The 16,475-nt window shown below is 46.7% G+C and overlaps 1 long non-coding RNA gene across 1 annotated transcript in view; it reads left to right on the top strand.

The window, feature by feature from the left end:
- The window catches only part of LOC142923302 (uncharacterized), a 171,641-nt gene extending 157,966 nt beyond the window's left edge, over positions 1-13,675 (top strand). Inside the window, exon 3 of the long non-coding RNA XR_012940676.1 lies at positions 12,709-13,675. This is a non-coding gene — a long non-coding RNA (uncharacterized LOC142923302). The remainder of the gene's footprint in view (positions 1-12,708) is intronic.
- Positions 13,676-16,475: the final 2,800 nt, after the last annotated feature.

Raw genomic sequence — 16,475 nt, 5'->3', positions numbered from 1 at the left:
ATCAGTGAGACTCCCACAGGGTTCAGTGTTAATCAGTGAGACTCCCATAGGGTTCAGTGTTAATCAGTGAGACTTGCATATGGTTCAGTGTTAATCAGTGAGACTCCCATAGGGTTCAGTGTTAATCAGTGAGACTTCCACAGGGTTCAGTGTTAATCAGTGAGACTCCCACAAGGTTCAGTGTTAATCAGTGAGACTCCCATTGGGTTCAGTGTTAATCAGTGAGACTCCCATAGTGTTCAGTGTAAATCACTGAGACTCCCATTGGGTTCAGTGTTAATCGGTGAGACTCCCACACGGTTCAGGGTTAATCAGTGAGACTCCCACAGGGTTCAGTGTTAATCAGTGAGACTCCCATAGGGTTCAGTGTTAATCAGTGAGACTCCCACAGGGTTCAGTGTTAATCAGTGAGACTCCCATAGGGTTCCGTGTTAATCAGTGAGACTCCCATAGGGTTCAGTGTTAATCAGTGAGACTCCCATAGGGTTCAGTGTTAATCAGTGAGACTCCCCCAGGGTTCAGTGTTAATCAGTGAGACTCCCACAGGGTTCAGTGTTAATCAGTGAGACTCCCATAGGGTTAAGTGTTAATCAGTGAGACTCGCATAGGGTTCAGTGTTAATCAGTGAGACTCCCACAGGGTTCAGTGTTAATCAGTGAGACTTCCACAGGGTTCAGTGTTAATCAGTGAGACTCCCACAAGGTTCAGTGTTAATCAGTGAGACTCCCATTGGGTTCAGTGTTAATCAGTGAGACTCCCATAGTGTTCAGTGTAAATCACTGAGACTCCCATTGGGTTCAGTGTTCATCAGTGAGACTCCCATAGGGTGCAGTGTTAATTAGTGAGACTCCTACAGGGTTCAGTGTTAATCAGTGAGACTCTCATAGGGTTCAGTGTTAATCAGTGAGACTCCAATAGGGTTCAGTGTAAATCAATGAGACTCCCATTGGGTTCAGTCTTCATCAGTGAGACTCCCATAGGGTTCAGTGTTAATTAGTGAGACTCCCACAGGGTTCAGTGTTAATCAGTGAGACTCCCATAGGGTTCAGTGTTAATCAGTGAGACTCCCACAGGGTTCAGTGTTAATCAGTGAGACTCCCATAGGGTTCAGTGTTAATCAGTGAGACTCCCATAGGGTTCAGTGTTAATCAGTGAGACTCCCATAGGGTTCAGTGTTAATCAGTGAGACTCCCCCAGGGTTCAGTGTTAATCAGTGAGACTCCCACAGGGTTCAGTGTTAATCAGTGAGACTCCCATAGGGTTCAGTGTTAATCAGTGAGACTCGCATAGGGTTCAGTGTTAATCAGTGAGACTCCCATAGGGTTCAGTGTTAATCAGTGAGACTCCCACAAGGTTCAGTGTTAATCAGTGAGACTCCCATTGGGTTCAGTGTTAATCAGTGAGACTCCCATAGTGTTCAGTGTAAATCACTGAGACTCCCATTGGGTTCAGTGTTCATCAGTGAGACTCCCATAGGGTGCAGTGTTAATTAGTGAGACTCCTACAGGGTTCAGTGTTAATCAGTGAGACTCTCATAGGGTTCAGTGTTAATCAGTGAGACTCCAATAGGGTTCAGTGTAAATCAATGAGACTCCCATTGGGTTCAGTGTTAATCAGTGAGACTCCCACAAGGTTCAGGGTTAATCAGTAAGACTCCCATTGGGTTCAGTGTTAATCAGTGAGACTCCCATAGTGTTCAGTGTAAATCACTGAGACTCCCATTGGGTTCAGTGTTCATCAGTGATACTCCCATAGGGTGCAGTGTTAATTAGTGAGACTCCTACAGGGTTCAGTGTTAATCAGTGAGACTCTCATAGGGTTCAGTGTTAATCAGTGAGACTCCAATAGGGTTCAGTGTAAATCAATGAGACTCCCATTGGGTTCAGTCTTCATCAGTGAGACTCCCATAGGGTTCAGTGTTAATTAGTGAGACTCCCACAGGGTTCAGTGTTAATCAGTGAGACTCCCATAGGGTTCAGTGTTAATCAGTGAGACTCCCATAGGGTTCAGTGTTAATCAGTGAGACTCCCATAGGGTTCAGTGTTAATCAGTGAGACTCCGATAGGGTTCAGTGTTAATCGGTGAGACTCCCATAGGGTTCAGTGTTAATCAGTGAGACTCCCATAGGGTTAAGTGTTAATCATTGAGACTCCCATAGGGTTCAGTGTTAATCAGTGAGACTCCCACGGGGTTCATGTGTTAATCAGTGAGACTACCATAGGGTTCAGTGTTCATCAGTGAGACTCCCATAGGGTTCAGTGTTAATCAGTGAGACTCCAATAGGGTTCAGTGTTAATCAGTGAGAATCCCATAGGGTTCAGTGTTAATCAGTGAGACTCCCACAGGGTTCAGTGTTAATCAGTGAGACTCCCATAGGGTTCAGTGTTAATCAGTGAGACTCCCATAGTGTTCAGTGTAAATCATTGAGACCCCCATTGGGTTCAGTGTTCATCAGTGAGACTGCCATAGGGTTCAGTGTTAATTAGTGAGACTCCCACAGGGTTCAGTGTTAATCAGTAAGACTCCCATAGGGTTCAGTGTTAATCAGTGAGACTCCCATAGGGTTCAGTGTTAATCAGTGAGACTCCCACAGGGTTCAGTGTTAATCAATGAGACTCCCATAGGGTTCCGTGTTAATCAGTGAGACTCCCATAGGGTTCAGTGTTAATCAGTGAGACTCCCATAGGGTTCAGTGTTAATCAGTGAGACTCCCATAGGGTTCAGTATAAATCAGTGAGACTCCCTTAGGGTTCAGTGTTAATCAGTGAGACTCCCATAGGGTTCAGTGTTAATCAGTGAGACTCCGATAGGGTTCAATGTTAATCGGTGAGACTCCCATAGGGTTCAGTGTTCATCAGTGAGACTCCCATAGGGTTCAGTGTTAATCAGTGAGACTCCCATAGGGTTCAGTGTTAATCAGTGAGACTCCTATAGGGTTCCGTGTTAATCAGTGAGACTCCCATAGGGTTCAGTGTTAATCAGTGAGACTCCCATAGGGTTCAGTGTTAATCAGTGAGACTCCCATAGGGTTCAGTGTAAATCAGTGAGACTCCCATAGGGTTCAGTGTTAATCAGTGAGACTCCCATAGGGTTCAGTGTTAATCAGTGAGACTCCGATAGGGTTCAGTGTTAATCGGTGAGACTCCCACACGGTTCAGTGTTAATCAGTGAGACTCCCACAGGGTTCAGTGTTAATCAGTGAGACTCCCATAGGGTTCAGTGTTAATCAGTGAGACTCCCATAGGGTTCAGTGTTAATCAGTGAGACTCCCATAGGGTTCAGTGTTAATCAGTGAGACTCCCCCAGGGTTCAGTGTTTATCAGTGAGACTCCCACAGGGTTCAGTGTTAATCAGTGAGACTCCCATAGGGTTCAGTGTTAATCAGTGAGACTTGCATATGGTTCAGTGTTAATCAGTGAGACTCCCATAGGGTTCAGTGTTAATCAGTGAGACTTCCACAGGGTTCAGTGTTAATCAGTGAGACTCCCACAAGGTTCAGTGTTAATCAGTGAGACTCCCATTGGGTTCAGTGTTAATCAGTGAGACTCCCATAGTGTTCAGTGTAAATCACTGAGACTCCCATTGGGTTCAGTGTTAATCGGTGAGACTCCCACACGGTTCAGTGTTAATCAGTGAGACTCCCACAGGGTTCAGTGTTAATCAGTGAGACTCCCATAGGGTTCAGTGTTAATCAGTGAGACTCCCACAGGGTTCAGTGTTAATCAGTGAGACTCCCATAGGGTTCCGTGTTAATCAGTGAGACTCCCATAGGGTTCAGTGTTAATCAGTGAGACTCCCATAGGGTTCAGTGTTAATCAGTGAGACTCCCATAGGGTTCAGTGTTAATCAGTGAGACTCCGATAGGGTTCAGTGTTAATTGGTGAGACTCCCATAGGGTTCAGTGTTCATCAGTGAGACTCCCATAGGGTTCAGTGTTAATCAGTGAGACTCCCATAGGGTTCAGTGTTAATCAGTGAGACTCCCATAGGGTTCCGTGTTAATCAGTGAGACTCCCATAGGGTTCCGTGTTAATCAGTGAGACTCCCATAGGGTTCAGTGTTAATCAGTGAGACTCCCATAGGGTTCAGTGTTAATCAGTGAGACTCCCATAGGGTTCAGTGTTAATCAGTGAGACTCCGATAGGGTTCAGTGTTAATTGGTGAGACTCCCATAGGGTTCAGTGTTCATCAGTGAGACTCCCATAGGGTTCAGTGTTAATCAGTGAGACTCCCATAGGGTTCAGTGTTAATCAGTGAGACTCCCATAGGGTTCCGTGTTAATCAGTGAGACTCCCATAGGGTTCAGTGTTAATCAGTGAGACTCCCATAGGGTTCAGTGTTAATCAGTGAGACTCCCATAGGGTTCAGTGTTAATCAGTGAGACTCCCCCAGGGTTCAGTGTTTATCAGTGAGACTCCCACAGGGTTCAGTGTTAATCAGTGAGACTCCCATAGGGTTCAGTGTTAATCAGTGAGACTTGCATATGGTTCAGTGTTAATCAGTGAGACTCCCATAGGGTTCAGTGTTAATCAGTGAGACTTCCACAGGGTTCAGTGTTAATCAGTGAGACTCCCACAAGGTTCAGTGTTAATCAGTGAGACTCCCATTGGGTTCAGTGTTAATCAGTGAGACTCCCATAGTGTTCAGTGTAAATCACTGAGACTCCCATTGGGTTCAGTGTTAATCGGTGAGACTCCCACACGGTTCAGTGTTAATCAGTGAGACTCCCACAGGGTTCAGTGTTAATCAGTGAGACTCCCATAGGGTTCAGTGTTAATCAGTGAGACTCCCACAGGGTTCAGTGTTAATCAGTGAGACTCCCATAGGGTTCCGTGTTAATCAGTGAGACTCCCATAGGGTTCAGTGTTAATCAGTGAGACTCCCATAGGGTTCAGTGTTAATCAGTGAGACTCCCATAGGGTTCAGTGTTAATCAGTGAGACTCCGATAGGGTTCAGTGTTAATTGGTGAGACTCCCATAGGGTTCAGTGTTCATCAGTGAGACTCCCATAGGGTTCAGTGTTAATCAGTGAGACTCCCATAGGGTTCAGTGTTAATCAGTGAGACTCCCATAGGGTTCCGTGTTAATCAGTGAGACTCCCATAGGGTTCAGTGTTAATCAGTGAGACTCCCACAGGGTTCAGTGTTAATCAGTGAGACTCCCATAGGGTTCCGTGTTAATCAGTGAGACTCCCATAGGGTTCAGTGTTAATCAATGAGACTCCCATAGGGTTCAGTGTTAATCAGTGAGACTCCCATAGGGTTCAGTGTTAATGAGTGAGACTCCCATAGGGTTCAGTGTTAATCAGTGAGACTCCGATAGGGTTCAGTGTTAATCGGTGAGACTCCCACATGGTTCAGTGTTAATCAGTGAGACTCCCATAGGGTTCAGTGTTAATCAGTGAGACTCGCATAGGGTTCAGTGTTAATCAGTGAGACTCCCATAGGGTTCAGTGTTAATCAGTGAGACTTCCACAGGGTTCAGTGTTAATCAGTGAGACTCCCATAGGGTTCAGTGTTAATCAGTGAGACTCGCATAGGGTTCAGTGTTAATCAGTGAGACTCCCATAGGGTTCAGTGTTAATCAGTGAGACTTCTACAGGGTTCAGTGTTAATCAGTGAGACTCCCACAAGGTTCAGTGTTAATCAGTGAGACTCCCATTGGGTTCAGTGTTAATCAGTGAGACTCCCATAGTGTTCAGTGTAAATCACTGAGACTCCCATTGGGTTCAGTGTTCATCAGTGAGACTCCCATAGGGTTCAGTGTTAATCAGTGAGACTCGAATAGGGTTCAGTGTTAATCAGTGAGACTCCCACAGGGTTCAGTGTTAATCAGTGAGACTCCCATAGGGTTCAGTGTTAATCAGTGAGACTCCCATAGTGTTCAGTGTAAATCATTGAGACCCCCATTGGGTTCAGTGTTCATCAGTGAGACTGCCATAGGGTTCAGTGTTAATTAGTGAGACTCCCACAGGGTTCAGTGTTAATCAGTGAGACTCCCATAGGGTTCAGTGTTAATCAGTGAGACTCCCATAGGGTTCAGTGTTAATCAGTGAGACTCCCATAGGGTTCAGTGTTAATCAGTGAGACTCCGATAGGGTTCAGTGTTAATCGGTGAGACTCCCATAGGGTTCAGTGTTAATCAGTGAGACTCCCATAGGGTTAAGTGTTAATCATTGAGACTCCCATAGGGTTCAGTGTTAATCAGTGAGACTCCCACGGGGTTCATGTGTTAATCAGTGAGACTACCATAGGGTTCAGTGTTCATCAGTGAGACTCCCATAGGGTTCAGTGTTAATCAGTGAGACTCCAATAGGGTTCAGTGTTAATCAGTGAGAATCCCATAGGGTTCAGTGTTAATCAGTGAGACTCCCACAGGGTTCAGTGTTAATCAGTGAGACTCCCATAGGGTTCAGTGTTAATCAGTGAGACTCCCATAGTGTTCAGTGTAAATCATTGAGACCCCCATTGGGTTCAGTGTTCATCAGTGAGACTGCCATAGGGTTCAGTGTTAATTAGTGAGACTCCCACAGGGTTCAGTGTTAATCAGTAAGACTCCCATAGGGTTCAGTGTTAATCAGTGAGACTCCCATAGGGTTCAGTGTTAATCAGTGAGACTCCCACAGGGTTCAGTGTTAATCAGTGAGACTCCCACAGGGTTCAGTGTTAATCAATGAGACTCCCATAGGGTTCCGTGTTAATCAGTGAGACTCCCATAGGGTTCAGTGTTAATCAGTGAGACTCCCATAGGGTTCAGTGTTAATCAGTGAGACTCCCATAGGGTTCAGTATAAATCAGTGAGACTCCCTTAGGGTTCAGTGTTAATCAGTGAGACTCCCATAGGGTTCAGTGTTAATCAGTGAGACTCCGATAGGGTTCAGTGTTAATCGGTGAGACTCCCATAGGGTTCAGTGTTCATCAGTGAGACTCCCATAGGGTTCAGTGTTAATCAGTGAGACTCCCATAGGGTTCAGTGTTAATCAGTGAGACTCCTATAGGGTTCCGTGTTAATCAGTGAGACTCCCATAGGGTTCAGTGTTAATCAGTGAGACTCCCATAGGGTTCAGTGTTAATCAGTGAGACTCCCATAGGGTTCAGTGTAAATCAGTGAGACTCCCATAGGGTTCAGTGTTAATCAGTGAGACTCCCATAGGGTTCAGTGTTAATCAGTGAGACTCCGATAGGGTTCAGTGTTAATCGGTGAGACTCCCACACGGTTCAGTGTTAATCAGTGAGACTCCCACAGGGTTCAGTGTTAATCAGTGAGACTCCCATAGGGTTCAGTGTTAATCAGTGAGACTCCCATAGGGTTCAGTGTTAATCAGTGAGACTCCCATAGGGTTCAGTGTTAATCAGTGAGACTCCCCCAGGGTTCAGTGTTTATCAGTGAGACTCCCACAGGGTTCAGTGTTAATCAGTGAGACTCCCATAGGGTTCAGTGTTAATCAGTGAGACTTGCATATGGTTCAGTGTTAATCAGTGAGACTCCCATAGGGTTCAGTGTTAATCAGTGAGACTTCCACAGGGTTCAGTGTTAATCAGTGAGACTCCCACAAGGTTCAGTGTTAATCAGTGAGACTCCCATTGGGTTCAGTGTTAATCAGTGAGACTCCCATAGTGTTCAGTGTAAATCACTGAGACTCCCATTGGGTTCAGTGTTAATCGGTGAGACTCCCACACGGTTCAGTGTTAATCAGTGAGACTCCCACAGGGTTCAGTGTTAATCAGTGAGACTCCCATAGGGTTCAGTGTTAATCAGTGAGACTCCCACAGGGTTCAGTGTTAATCAGTGAGACTCCCATAGGGTTCCGTGTTAATCAGTGAGACTCCCATAGGGTTCAGTGTTAATCAGTGAGACTCCCATAGGGTTCAGTGTTAATCAGTGAGACTCCCATAGGGTTCAGTGTTAATCAGTGAGACTCCGATAGGGTTCAGTGTTAATTGGTGAGACTCCCATAGGGTTCAGTGTTCATCAGTGAGACTCCCATAGGGTTCAGTGTTAATCAGTGAGACTCCCATAGGGTTCAGTGTTAATCAGTGAGACTCCCATAGGGTTCCGTGTTAATCAGTGAGACTCCCATAGGGTTCAGTGTTAATCAGTGAGACTCCCACAGGGTTCAGTGTTAATCAGTGAGACTCCCATAGGGTTCCGTGTTAATCAGTGAGACTCCCATAGGGTTCAGTGTTAATCAATGAGACTCCCATAGGGTTCAGTGTTAATCAGTGAGACTCCCATAGGGTTCAGTGTTAATGAGTGAGACTCCCATAGGGTTCAGTGTTAATCAGTGAGACTCCGATAGGGTTCAGTGTTAATCGGTGAGACTCCCACATGGTTCAGTGTTAATCAGTGAGACTCCCATAGGGTTCAGTGTTAATCAGTGAGACTCGCATAGGGTTCAGTGTTAATCAGTGAGACTCCCATAGGGTTCAGTGTTAATCAGTGAGACTTCCACAGGGTTCAGTGTTAATCAGTGAGACTCCCATAGGGTTCAGTGTTAATCAGTGAGACTCGCATAGGGTTCAGTGTTAATCAGTGAGACTCCCATAGGGTTCAGTGTTAATCAGTGAGACTTCTACAGGGTTCAGTGTTAATCAGTGAGACTCCCACAAGGTTCAGTGTTAATCAGTGAGACTCCCATTGGGTTCAGTGTTAATCAGTGAGACTCCCATAGTGTTCAGTGTAAATCACTGAGACTCCCATTGGGTTCAGTGTTCATCAGTGAGACTCCCATAGGGTTCAGTGTTAATCAGTGAGACTCGAATAGGGTTCAGTGTTAATCAGTGAGACTCCCACAGGGTTCAGTGTTAATCAGTGAGACTCCCATAGGGTTCAGTGTTAATCAGTGAGACTCCCATAGTGTTCAGTGTAAATCATTGAGACCCCCATTGGGTTCAGTGTTCATCAGTGAGACTGCCATAGGGTTCAGTGTTAATTAGTGAGACTCCCACAGGGTTCAGTGTTAATCAGTAAGACTCCCATAGGGTTCAGTGTTAATCAGTGAGACTCCCATAGGGTTCAGTGTTAATCAGTGAGACTCCCACAGGGTTCAGTGTTAATCAGTGAGACTCCCACAGGGTTCAGTGTTAATCAATGAGACTCCCATAGGGTTCCGTGTTAATCAGTGAGACTCCCATAGGGTTCAGTGTTAATCAGTGAGACTCCCATAGGGTTCAGTGTTAATCAGTGAGACTCCCATAGGGTTCAGTATAAATCAGTGAGACTCCCTTAGGGTTCAGTGTTAATCAGTGAGACTCCCATAGGGTTCAGTGTTAATCAGTGAGACTCCGATAGGGTTCAGTGTTAATCGGTGAGACTCCCATAGGGTTCAGTGTTCATCAGTGAGACTCCCATAGGGTTCAGTGTTAATCAGTGAGACTCCCATAGGGTTCAGTGTTAATCAGTGAGACTCCTATAGGGTTCCGTGTTAATCAGTGAGACTCCCATAGGGTTCAGTGTTAATCAGTGAGACTCCCATAGGGTTCAGTGTTAATCAGTGAGACTCCCATAGGGTTCAGTGTAAATCAGTGAGACTCCCATAGGGTTCAGTGTTAATCAGTGAGACTCCCATAGGGTTCAGTGTTAATCAGTGAGACTCCGATAGGGTTCAGTGTTAATCGGTGAGACTCCCACACGGTTCAGTGTTAATCAGTGAGACTCCCACAGGGTTCAGTGTTAATCAGTGAGACTCCCATAGGGTTCAGTGTTAATCAGTGAGACTCCCATAGGGTTCAGTGTTAATCAGTGAGACTCCCATAGGGTTCAGTGTTAATCAGTGAGACTCCCCCAGGGTTCAGTGTTTATCAGTGAGACTCCCACAGGGTTCAGTGTTAATCAGTGAGACTCCCATAGGGTTCAGTGTTAATCAGTGAGACTCGCATAGGGTTCAGTGTTAATCAGTGAGACTCCCATAGGGTTCAGTGTTAATCAGTGAGACTTCCACAGGGTTCAGTGTTAATCAGTGAGACTCCCACAAGGTTCAGTGTTAATCAGTGAGACTCCCATTGGGTTCAGTGTTAATCAGTGAGACTCCCATAGTGTTCAGTGTAAATCACTGAGACTCCCATTGGGTTCAGTGTTAATCGGTGAGACTCCCACACGGTTCAGTGTTAATCAGTGAGACTCCCACAGGGTTCAGTGTTAATCAGTGAGACTCCCATAGGGTTCAGTGTTAATCAGTGAGACTCCCACAGGGTTCAGTGTTAATCAGTGAGACTCCCATAGGGTTCCGTGTTAATCAGTGAGACTCCCATAGGGTTCAGTGTTAATCAGTGAGACTCCCATAGGGTTCAGTGTTAATCAGTGAGACTCCCATAGGGTTCAGTGTTAATCAGTGAGACTCCGATAGGGTTCAGTGTTAATTGGTGAGACTCCCATAGGGTTCAGTGTTCATCAGTGAGACTCCCATAGGGTTCAGTGTTAATCAGTGAGACTCCCATAGGGTTCAGTATTAATCAGTGAGACTCCCATAGGGTTCCGTGTTAATCAGTGAGACTCCCATAGGGTTCAGTGTTAATCAGTGAGACTCCCACAGGGTTCAGTGTTAATCAGTGAGACTCCCATAGGGTTCCGTGTTAATCAGTGAGACTCCCATAGGGTTCAGTGTTAATCAGTGAGACTCCCATAGGGTTCAGTGTTAATCAGTGAGACTCCCATAGGGTTCAGTGTTAATGAGTGAGACTCCCATAGGGTTCAGTGTTAATCAGTGAGACTCCGATAGGGTTCAGTGTTAATCGGTGAGACTCCCACATGGTTCAGTGTTAATCAGTGAGACTCCCATAGGGTTCAGTGTTAATCAGTGAGACTCGCATAGGGTTCAGTGTTAATCAGTGAGACTCCCATAGGGTTCAGTGTTAATCAGTGAGACTTCCACAGGGTTCAGTGTTAATCAGTGAGACTCCCATAGGGTTCAGTGTTAATCAGTGAGACTCGCATAGGGTTCAGTGTTAATCAGTGAGACTCCCATAGGGTTCAGTGTTAATCAGTGAGACTTCTACAGGGTTCAGTGTTAATCAGTGAGACTCCCACAAGGTTCAGTGTTAATCAGTGAGACTCCCATTGGGTTCAGTGTTAATCAGTGAGACTCCCATAGTGTTCAGTGTAAATCACTGAGACTCCCATTGGGTTCAGTGTTCATCAGTGAGACTCCCATAGGGTTCAGTGTTAATCAGTGAGACTCGAATAGGGTTCAGTGTTAATCAGTGAGACTCCCACAGGGTTCAGTGTTAATCAGTGAGACTCCCATAGGGTTCAGTGTTAATCAGTGAGACTCCCATAGTGTTCAGTGTAAATCATTGAGACCCCCATTGGGTTCAGTGTTCATCAGTGAGACTCCCATAGGGTTCAGTGTTAATTAGTGAGACTCCCACAGGGTTCAGTGTTAATCAGTAAGACTCCCATAGGGTTCAGTGTTAATCAGTGAGACTCCCATAGGGTTCAGTGTTAATCAGTGAGACTCTCACACGGTTCAGTGTTAATCAGTGAGACTCCCACAGGGTTCAGTGTTAATCAGTGAGACTCCCATAGGGTTCCGTGTTAATCAGTGAGACTCCCATAGGGTTCAGTGTTAATCAGTGAGACTCCCATAGGGATCAGTGTTAATCAGTGAGACTCCCATAGGGTTCAGTATAAATCAGTGAGACTCCGATAGGGTTTAGTGTTAATCGGTGAGACTCCCATAGGGTTCAGTGTTCATCAGTGAGACTCCCATAGGGTTCAGTGTTAATCAGTGAGACTCCCATAGGGTTCAGTGTTAATCAGTGAGACTCCCATAGGGTTCCGTGTTAATCAGTGAGACTCCCATAGGGTTCAGTGTTAATCAGTGAGACTCCCATAGGGTTCAGTGTTAATCAGTGAGACTCCCATAGGGTTCAGTGTAAATCAGTGAGACTCCCATAGGGTTCAGTGTTAATCAGTGAGACTCCCATAGGGTCCAGTGTTAATCAGTGAGACTCCGATAGGGTTCAGTGTTAATCGGTGAGACTCCCACACGGTTCAGTGTTAATCAGTGAGACTCCCACAGGGTTCAGTGTTAATCAGTGAGACTCCCATAGGGTTCAGTGTTAATCAGTGAGACTCCCATAGGGTTCAGTGTTAATCAGTGAGACTCCCATAGGGTTCAGTGTTAATCAGTGAGACTCCCCCAGGGTTCAGTGTTAATCAGTGAGACTCCCACAGGGTTCAGTGTTAATCAGTGAGACTCCCATAGGGTTCAGTATAAATCATTGAGACCCCCATTGGGTTCAGTGTTCATCAGTGAGACTCCCATAGGGTTCAGTGTTAATTAGTGAGACTCCCACAGGGTTCAGTGTTAATCAGTAAGACTCCCATAGGGTTCAGTGTTAATCAGTGAGACTCCCATAGGGTTCAGTGTTAATCAGTGAGACTCTCACAGGGCTCAGTGTTAATCAGTGAGACTCCCACAGGGTTCAGTGTTAATCAGTGAGACTCCCATAGGGTTCCGTGTTAATCAGTGAGACTCCCATAGGGTTCAGTGTTAATCAGTGAGACTCCCATAGGGTTCAGTGTTAATCAGTGAGACTCCCATAGGGTTCAGTATAAATCAGTGAGACTCCCATAGGGTTCAGTGTTAATCAGTGAGACTCCCATAGGGTTCAGTGTTAATCAGTGAGACTCCGATAGGGTTCAGTGTTAATCGGTGAGACTCCCATAGGGTTCAGTGTTAATCAGTGAGACTGTGGTGCCGCCGCAGTGGAGCTGCTCCAGCGGAACCGCGCCCACTACCGCGGCGCCATCACCTATGCCGGGGATTTCCCGCCACTCTCCCGGGGCCGGTGCCTTCTCAGACGTCCGTGTTTTGGCCCCTGCACAGTCGTGAGGCCGCTGCAGCAGGGCCACTCTGCCGAGGTCGTGCCCACCGCTGCAAAGCCGCCACCGGGGATGTCGACGCCGACGCTGCGCACCCTCACCACCCCCCCCCCCCCCCCCACACACGAACGTACACACGCCCCACGTAGAGCCAGGAGGGGAGGTCACCCGGCTGATAGGTTTTTGTCCAGAAGTCCCTAGTGGGATCGAACTTCATGGTTTCCTGCGGCCGGGAAATTGGGCGATCCTCCCCCTGTAGCTGACATGCACTGCGGCGTCGCGACCTGATATTAAAGTTGCATGGTCGCGGCAAGGGCCATCGAACCACCGCGAGTGGAGCCTCACACATGCACGGGTCAGTGGACTGGTAGCGGGAGAACAGAGAGCGGACGTCGGTGAGATCACTGCGGCGACGTCATCTGAGCTGGGATCCGGACATCGAAAGGGCGGGAGAATCCGAGCCCCTGATTGGACGGGAGGCCAAGGGTCGGAAAGAGCAAACATTCCTTTGTTGTAGGTAGGATAAAAAGGGGGGGGATCGGGGTAGCAAGGGGGTTTTTTCTGGTTCAAGATCATCGCGGTCCCGGGAGCAGGAGAGTCAGCTATCCGAGACGTCCGTGAGACGTACTCCAGCATCGGCAGGCTCGTCGCCTCATTCCCTCACAGCGGTCAGTACATCGGGGAGAAGTAAGTACGAGTGAGAGAGGCGTAAGTTCAGCCGTTTTACATCCAGGATAAAGAGCGGGGCGAGCGGTAGGGGAAATCGACTCGTAGACCTCCGAGGGATAGGTTAGCGTCCACTGACCATACCATCACAGGTAAATAAAATTCGCTAGTGGTGGGAAAAACAACTGTGTTGCGTGGTCTTTTGGGAGCGTGAAGTGGAGGGCAGTGTGCGCTGGGTGTCTACGTGTATGCGCGGCTGTGCACCTCGAGACGAAGCGGGTGGTGTTTACGTGCCCACACGATTGCCCACCATAGTGCTTAGCGATCGCGTACCTGGGTGGCGGTGCCGCGGTCACGCACCCGCACATGGGTCTGGTCGCGAGATAGCGAGTTAGAGTGCCGAGCGTGCGCGTATTCGCGCGACTGTTTGAGCGGGACCTTTAACTCAGAGCCAAGCGAGCGTCCCCAATCAGCGGCGCGCGCACGGCAGAAACCCCGCCCGCCCGTCCCCCGGCTCCAACCCCTTCGTGTGCGATTGGTCTGTTTACGGGCAGAGGGTAGGGGCGTGTTTGTTATTGTCGGCACACGTGGAGCGCGGGTGAGAGGGAAACACGCGCCGCGCCTGTTTGTTTACGGGCGGGACGGAGATTTACTGGTGAGCGCGCTTACAGCCCCACCCCGCCTTTGCACAGTGTAACGCATCGCAAGCGCGGAGCGTACGAGCCGCTAATTAAACTATGCAAACGCGGTCTACATCCCAGGCAGAGGTAAAGGGGGGCGAGACGTTAGGGGTCGTTAGTCTGGACCTGACGGAGCAGCCGGGGGGTAGCGGTGTGAGTGGAACGGGGGAGTCGGTGAGCAGCGGCCCCGCCAATTCAGTTATGGCGGGGGACGGTAGCCCCCACAAGACTCCCATAGGGTTCAGTGTTAATCAGTGAGACTCCCATAGGGTTGTGTTAATCAGTGAGACTCCCACTGGGTTCATGTGTTAATCAGTAAGACTACCATAGGGTTCAGTGTTCATCAGTGAGACTCCCATAGGGTTCAGTGTTAATCAATGAGACTCCCATAGGGTTCAGTGTTAATCAGTGAGACTCCCATAGGGTTCAGTGTTAATCAGTGAGACTACCACAGGGTTCATGTGTTAATCAGTGAGACTCCCATAGGGTTCAGTGTTAATCAATGAGACTCCCATAGGGTTCAGTGTTAATCAGTGAGACTCCCACAGGGTTCAGTGTTAATCAGTGAGACTCCCACAGGGTTTAGTGTTAATCAGTGAGACTCCCACAGGGTTCAGTGTTAATCAGTGAGACTCCCATAGTGTTCAGTGTTAATCAGTGAGACTCCCATAGTGTTCAGTGTAAATCATTGAGACCCCCATTGGGTTCAGTGTTCATCAGTGAGACTCCCATAGGGTTCAGTGTTAATTAGTGAGACTCCCACAGGGTTCAGTGTTAATCAGTGAGACTCCCATAGGGTTCAGTGTTAATCAGTGAGACTCCCACAGGGTTCAGTGTTAATCAGTGAGACTCCCACAGGGTTCAGTGTTAATCAGTGAGACTCCCATAGGGTTCAGTGCTAATCAGTGAGACTCCCATAGTGTTCAGTGTTAAACAGTGAGACTCCCATAGAGTTCAGTGTTAATCAGTGAGACTCCCACAGGTTTCAGTGTTAATCAGTGAGACTCCCATAGGGTTCAGTGTTAATCAGTGAGACTCCCACAGGGTTCAGTGTTAATCAGTGAGACTCCCACAGGGTTCAGTGTTAATCAGTGAGACTCCCACAGGGTTCAGTGTTAATCGGTGAGACTACCACAGGGTTCAGTGTTAATCAGTGAGACTCCCACAGTTCATAGTTCATTTATTTCATAGTTCATTTATTTGGTATAGCCCTGTGAGCCATTCGGCTCTTGAATCGGGTGCAACCGCAACAAACAAAAAACATGAACAAGAAAACATCTTAAAGTGATTATGTGACTGTGCAAACAGAAAATACAGGAAAAAAATATCAAAATATTCCTGAAATAGCACCGTACACCAACGCTGTGTGCAAAAATCCCAGTGGGATGCAAGTCAAATAACAACAACAACAACAACCACAAGATAACTAAGATTAAGGCCATCAGTCTAACTCCGTACTACAATAAACAAAAACATGGCCAAAAAAAACTTTTCGAAATCACTAAAATAAAAGCCATAAATCCAATGTAACAGTGATCATAGGGACTGTGACCGAATTTTTAACAATAAACTACATAAATAAATTATAACACCAAAATCTAGAGCCATATTTAAGGCCACTGAATAGCAGTGGCAGCTAGGGTTGTACAACTCCTCTAGAGCAGTTTTGAGTGAAGATCTCATAGGTAGTGATTCAAGTTGCAGTTTATTGGCAATAGCATTCCAGACCCTGGGGCATCAATAGCAAAGGCCCTTCCTCCAGTTTTTGTATGGCAATAGGGAATGTGAAGCTGGTAAATGAGCGAAGACCTGAGGTCAAATTTGTTCTTTGAAACAGAGAGGAGATCCAGTAGGTAGTCTGTGGAATTTTTTGTAAGTACATCGTGAATAAATAAGATCTGGTGCACAAGCCGTCGAACATTAAGAGATGTTAAGTTTGACCCAATGTAGAGATCACAGTGGTGAGTCCTATATGGGCAGTTCAATGCAAATCTTAAGGCCGAGTGATAGATGGAATCAAGCTTCTTCAGTACAGTACTTGAGGCTGATTTATACACGATGTCACAGTAGTCAAGTAGAGGCAGTATGGTAGCTTTTATCAATTCTAAACGGAACATTGGGGGGAAGCAGTGCTTGTGTCGATACAGAAAACCAATTTTTATTTTTGTCTTTTTACCAATATAATCAATGTGATCTTCAAAACTAAGTTTTGAATCCAGGATGACCCCAAGATACTTATAGATCTTGACTTGCTCTATTTGATAATTATTCAAGGAATGTAATTGGGGAAAATAACTTCCTGCTT

The sequence above is a fragment of the Petromyzon marinus genome, unplaced genomic scaffold, assembly GCF_048934315.1.
Source record: "Petromyzon marinus isolate PM22_M1 ecotype Great Lakes invasive population unplaced genomic scaffold, UKy_Petmar_22M1.pri1.0 PM_Scaffold_4, whole genome shotgun sequence".
Lineage (NCBI taxonomy): Eukaryota > Metazoa > Chordata > Hyperoartia > Petromyzontiformes > Petromyzontidae > Petromyzon > Petromyzon marinus.
Note: the sequence above shows the minus strand (reverse complement) of the source record. Positions and strands in the feature narration are given on the sequence as shown.